The 6,601-nt window shown below is 52.6% G+C and overlaps 1 pseudogene; it reads left to right on the forward strand.

Moving 5' to 3' along the window:
* Positions 1-5,244: 5,244 nt before the first annotated feature.
* LOC123158729 (disease resistance protein PIK6-NP-like) overlaps positions 5,245-6,601 on the forward strand; it is a 10,977-nt pseudogene continuing 9,620 nt past the window's right edge.

Consider the following 6,601-nt stretch of genomic DNA (forward strand, 5'->3'; position numbering starts at 1 on the left):
ATGACTTGGACATGTACCAATGCTCGTGCAATTGTAGTACTACTAATTATCCTATAGCCTAACTACAGCCGGACCCAACCAGCCAAACTAACCTTGCTAACGTACTAGTACTTGGACCTCACGTATACATCTTATCAATCAAGATTACCTCTAACAATCTCTCCCTAATCTTGACTCCATGTCCTCTGTGCTTCTCCGGTCTTGGCTCATTGTAGATCACCCCCTATCGCTCATCCGCTCGCACTACGACAAGTTAAATTGATAGACTTCATTGATCGTAACAATCTCCCCTCTAATTTCAACTTGGCAAATTTACGGACCACCTCAAATATGCCTTGGATTATCCAGCCTTGCTAGTAACCTGTGAAATACATCACCCGGTGGACTTCACCATCCACCCTAGCAAGATACATGCCAACTCCTTGTGGATCACACCACCCCGTGCACTACACCATGCACTCCAGCCTCATGTAGAGACATGGCCTCATTGAAGAGACTCACCTTCACTGGTTTACCGCCCCACATACTTGAACTTGATCCTCTCGTCAAGACACATAGACGACCTGGATGCGCTTCATCTTCAACGCCTCCTCACACAGACAAGCACTTGGACATGACGACGACGACTAACCCGCACGACTCCTTGACTCTAACTCCCGGATGACGATCTTGACGACTTTCCGGCACCACACCTTGGCACCACCGCTCCCGTCAACGATCTTCCTCCACTGCCTTGCCAATGACAGCCCGCCGTCTCCCTCCTTGTCGCTCCATCGAACGACGATCGCATGATCCTCCTCGCCGCTGCACGATTCAGTGACTTCAAGGCCCGCCGCTCCTCGTCGCTGCACCCCAGCGACCATATCGCCCGCTCTTCCTCGTTGCTGCACCAACCAGCGACCATATCGCCCGCCCCGAGGCGCTAGTCGGGTCGCAACCCCGGGTCAAGCGTGGCTTCAAATCGACCTAGCTCAGATACCAATTGTTGGAACTTCGCCAACATGATCGATCACATCAAATCATGATGAACATGCACACGCAAAAACTTTTGCCAAAGGCACGTGTCATGCCTCTCTTCTCTTTATTGTTTTTCTGTTTTCCACGGTGTTACAAAACTCACGGCTTGGCTATGTTTATATACACAACCAACGTAGCCTGACTAGACCGTGTCCTACACCTACACGGACACACATGATACAAATCCTGACCGACTCTCCTATGACTTGGACATGTACCAATGCTCGTGCAGTTGTAGTACTACTAATTATCCTATAGCCTAACTACAGCCGGACCCAACCAGCCAAACTAACCTTGCGTGGGTGCCCCCCGAGCCGCCCCAGATCCCATCGGCCGGACCTCCCCCACTCCTCCTCCTCCTCCCTCGCTGCCGCTCAAGGGCACGGCCAGGCGAAGCCTTGCCATCGCCGGCAGCGGCGGGGACTCGGGCCCTCTCGCTCGGGTGGGGCTGGCGCGGGACAGCCCCCCCGGGTCGGAGCGTGGCGGGCGGGACGGTCGCCACGGTGGGTGGTGGCGGCGCATCGGTGACCTCGCTTCCCCGCGGCAGGAGGTCTCGCGATCTGGTGCGTCGCGGCCGCCAGGGACGGCGGCGGCGTGACCGGATCGGTTCGCAGCGGCGCGGGCGGATCTATGCCCATGTGTGGGCCTTGATCGCTGGTCTGCCGTCGGCACGGTGGTGGGTGCGACTCGTCGGCAGCTGGGCAGATCCGCGGGATTCTACCCTTGTCTGGTCCTTGACAGCGCGGGAAACTCCAGGGGAAACCCTAGATCTCCTTGGGATCGAATGATGGCGGCGCTTTTGCGTCGTAGTCCCTCTTTAGTGCATTCTTTTGGAGTTTGCTCCGGTTGAAGGGACCAGCGACGTCGGCAGCGCACGTCTGGTGGAGTAACTGCCGATGAAAATCGCGCCGACTACGGTCATGGCGGACGATGACGGCATCTTTGATGTCGCTCCCTTGTCGAGGTGTCGTCGTTGCAGTCTGCGTCGTCAGGCTCGGGATGCTCCGGGGGAAACCCTAGATCTGGGTCTTCCAGATCGGACGATGATGGCGTTTTATCGCTTTCCCTCCTGGGGGCATCGTTTTGGAGTAAGTGCTGGCTGGGGGCATGGTGGAGCGGTGCTTCATCTCACACATTGATGGCGGCGGATATCGGCGGCATGGCGCTGTGGAGGCTCGGCATCCGATGCACGGAGATGGACTCGCGCAGGAGGAGGTTGCTGTCCGACGTCATGGTGACGTCGATGGCAGAGTGGCCAGACAAGGTAGAAGCCTCAATATGATCTGAAGACGGACCTGTGGAAGATGGCGGTGACGACACACGAGTGCGTCTGACCGGATTGTGCCCCAGACCCGGTATGTGGCTCGGCTGGGGCTTCCGAATGAGTTTCGGCTTCCGGCTTTTGATGTTAGGCTTAGGTGAGTGGTTTGGATAGTGGCCCAACTAGCACCCCTTCATCATTTTGGATAGGAGTAGTGGCATATGTTGCCAAGATGGTGGATTCAGGCACATTGTTGTAATACTTTGTAAGGTCCTGGAGAATAATCAATAAAGTGGTCGTATGCATCTCCCATATGCTGAGGCCGGGGATCATCCTCCTTTTCTAAAAAAAAGCCAAACTAACCTTGCTAACGTACTAGTACTTGGACCTCATCATATACATCTTATCAATCAAGATTACCTCTAACAACAACGCCGGAGCTAGCCTCTGCCGGCCTGCGTGTTGCTCAGCCAGGGCAGCATAGTCCGCTCCGCCTATGCATCGTCCCCTTCCCCCGGCAGCCACTGCTCCTCCTCGCGGACAGCCATGGGTGCTAGTGCCTGCGCCGCCTGCCCGCATGCATAATCCAGAATCAGAGGCATGCGCCGCCCGCCGCGAGAGGTAGCAGGCAAGGGAGAGGTACATGGCGGAGCAGTCTGTGCGCCGTGGGGTGTTGGCGGAGCCCGACGAGGATGAGTGGCTCCTCACTTGGGTCTACCGTCAGTCGCTCACGATGGTGGAGACGGACGCTCGCCGCCTACGGAAGAAGAACGCGAAGGCGCTCTGGCTTGTCATAGAGCAGCTGGAGCGCGAGTCGAAGGAGGCGGCGGCGGAGGCCGCTCGGCTCATGAAGTTGAAGCGGCAGCAGGACAGGGTCGTCCGCCGGAAGAAGGGGTTGATCGTCCTCTCCGACTCCAACTCCGATGACGTGATGGCGACGACCACAACTCCATCTCCTCCCCTGATGACCAAGATCCTCCACCAGTCGCGGAAGCTTACAGCTATGCCGACGAACGGAAGGGAAAGGCCCCGCGAGGAAGTGGTGATGACGCTCCTCCTATATTTTTATCGTTTTAGTTGTTGAAGTTAAGAATTGTCCCACGATGAATTCCGATGATCTTTCGGATGATGTATAGTCCGTTGTGTGCATCTGTTTGTCTGTTTGATGCCGATTTCGTTGTGCGTTCTTTGTCAAGTAGAGTTTCTCCTGCATTGCATGTTTAGTATGGATATAGAGTCCCAGATATGAGGTACGAGGATGTGGAGAGAGAAATATAAGACGTGGCCGGTTAGTGGCCGCGGACGCGTCCGGGCACGTCCACGGGTGTTTGAGGGGCCGGATTTGCAGGTTGAGGTTGTAGATGCTCTTAGATCACTATTTAAGATGGCAATGGGGCCCTGAAATCCGCATTCCCGCGTGTTTTTACCCTATTAGGAGACAGGGATGGGCATCTTTTTAACCCCGGCGGGCTACTGTTCGGTAAAGTATAAAATCCGACACGTTTCACGGGTTTAAACCCGTTTCAACATATACCCGAACCGGAAACCCGCCATCCCCGTATACAATAAGCGTATTCGAGGAGTACAATCTTGAGAGTGATGATGATCATGGACAGCCATCTTGCTCATTCTTTTCTTTGCAAGCTCCATTCCTTATGTCACTCTTCAATGAACGTGTTGCTTAAAAATGGCCAACATCTTTTAGGATGAACTCTGAGCTAGACCGTTACTTAGAAGATGAGCTAGTTTCATTGTCCAAAGATAAATTCAGTGTGTTAGATTGATGGAAAGTTGGTGGAACACGCTATCCAACTTTGAGGCTACTGACATGTGATATTTTTCCAACTCCAGTCAGCATGGTTGCCTTAGAATCAACATTTAGCACAAGTGGTAGAGTTCTAGTTCTAAATGGTAGAACTCCAGTCCTTATGTTTGCTTAAATATGCCGATTTCTCCATGGGTTCCCCATGGGTTTAGAAAACCCGATGGGTTTAGGGGACGGGCAAAAAGCTAGCCCCGCGTACGCTGACGGGGACAGGGACGGGCTTCCAAATTTTTCGTGGGGATGGGTTTGGGAAGGCAAAACCCGGTGGGTTTCGTCCCCGTTGCCATCTTGAATCACTATCGAAGCAACACTTAGGGTGCAAAAATAGAATAACTGAATGTGGCCATTGGATCTCAGATGTATGCTTCGGATGGACTACGTGGAGCTGGTGGAGGGACATGTTTTTGTGTATTGGTGTTAGTCAGGGTGTTTTCATGAAATAAATTGAGCACTTCACCGGCTCCTGCCTACAAATCTTGAGCATCCATCCAAGATCCAACATCTAATTTTACACCCGAAGAGTTGATTAGTCATTCCCATGGTGTGCCTTCGTCGATGTTGCCATAATTATTTAACACTACCACTGACAAAACATGCAATGAACATGAACCTAGTGGACCTCAAAAAGCTGCATGCTACCGTGAGGGTGGTTCCACAATACTATAGGTGATCCAACCGTAAGCTGTCGACTTATTAGCTTACTATATAGAATTGATTAGGAGTAGTAGTTTTGCCTTGATGGGACAGCTTGCTACATCCAAAGAGTAAAACAAACGGTTGGTGACAATCTATGAGACCGATAGGATGCTAATGAATGATTATCAGTAGATGACAATCTATGAGACCGATGGGATGCTAATGAATGGTCCGGTGGGACCTACTTGGCAGCCTCCTTCGATGGGCTTCCGCGAAGCTTCCTAGCAATAACGGATGCATTACTACGCGGGAGTAGGAAGAAATTATGTGGTTAGCGGAGCTCATTTTCCACCAAGCTTCCACGCCCGTTCACACGCAGGCTCGGTAGCAGGCTCCTCCGCTCCGATATTGCCTAACCGGCGCGTTGATCACTCCATCGAAGACCACCAAACATGGCGCTTGTGTAGCGGCTTCCTCTTCTCAAGGGGCCAAGAGCAAGAGCGAGATGTTGGGCTCTGTCATCGTCAAGCTTGCCACCTTGCTCGGCGACGAGTACACCATGCTGAAGAGGGTGCGCAAGGACATCGAGTTCCTCCAGCGCGAGCTCCGCCAGATGCAGACTCTGGTGAACGTACTCGCGGACATGGAGGGGCTCGACGAGCTTGCGAAGGGCTGGAAGAGCAGCATGTGCAACCTCAGCTACGACATGGAAGAGTGCATCGACCGCTTCATGCTCCGCCTCGACAACGGTGACGCCAAGCCAAGGTTCGTGAAGAGGGCTGTACGCGGGTTCAAGACGTTGTTCACGCGACATGGTATCGGGACCCAGATCAAAGAGCTCAAAACCCGCGTAACGGAGGAGGGCGAACGGCGGCAGCGGCTGAATCTCGACAACTACGTCCCGAGGATGACCGTGGCGATAGATCCCCGGCCGGCTAGCTGCATTCCACGGGGTGGCCAAGGGCTTGGTGGCCATGGACGGCCGCAGGGACCAGGTGATCTCTTGGTTGACGGAGGAGAGTGAGGAGCTGAAGGTGGTGGCTATTGTTGGAGGCGGGGGGCTGGGAAAGACCACCCTCGCCATGGAGACCTATCGCAAGATTGGAGGAGACTTCCGGTCCCAAGCTCATGTGATGGTGTCACGCACCCTAGATCTCAAGAAGCTCTTAAAAGATGTCCTGTCTCAAATCGACCAAGATTCATTCAGTGAATGCAAAAGGTGGGAGGAAGACCAACTAATCCGTCGGATCCAACACATATTGGCAAACAAGAGGTATAGTCTCTTGGTCCATTGCAAAGATAGCTGTAAATTTTGTGCAAATCATTATGTTTGCGCTTAATGAGCTTATTTAATAGTGTAACATTACATATAGGTACTTACTTGTTATTGATGATATATGGAAACAAGAAGACTGGAAAACTATCGCAGCGATTTTTCCTAATAATTTTGATGGTAGCAGAATAATTGCTACTACACGCATTGCCAAGGTAGCCAGGTCATGTTGTTCCAACTCTCATGGTCAGCTCTACCAAATGCAACCTCTGAATGATGTTGATTCTCGGAGATTGTTCTTTCAGAGAATTTTCAACTCCGACAATTCCTGCCCTCCTCAACTAGAAGAGGTTTCAACTAGGATCCTAAAAAAATGTGGTGGTCTTCCATTGGCTATAATTACCATTGCGAGTTTGCTAGCCAATAAACCTCAAAACCAAGGTGAATGGGAGACACTGCCGGACTCGCGGTCTATGCCTACGGCCACGGGCCGTCGGCATAGGCCCCTATGCCGTCGACATAGATCTATGCCGTCGGCAGCCGTCGGCATAGAGCCGTCAGTCTAGATTACGTCAACGTACTCCTGTCA

Source organism: Triticum aestivum, chromosome 7B, assembly GCF_018294505.1.
Source record: "Triticum aestivum cultivar Chinese Spring chromosome 7B, IWGSC CS RefSeq v2.1, whole genome shotgun sequence".
NCBI classification, from domain to species: Eukaryota; Viridiplantae; Streptophyta; class Magnoliopsida; order Poales; family Poaceae; genus Triticum; species Triticum aestivum.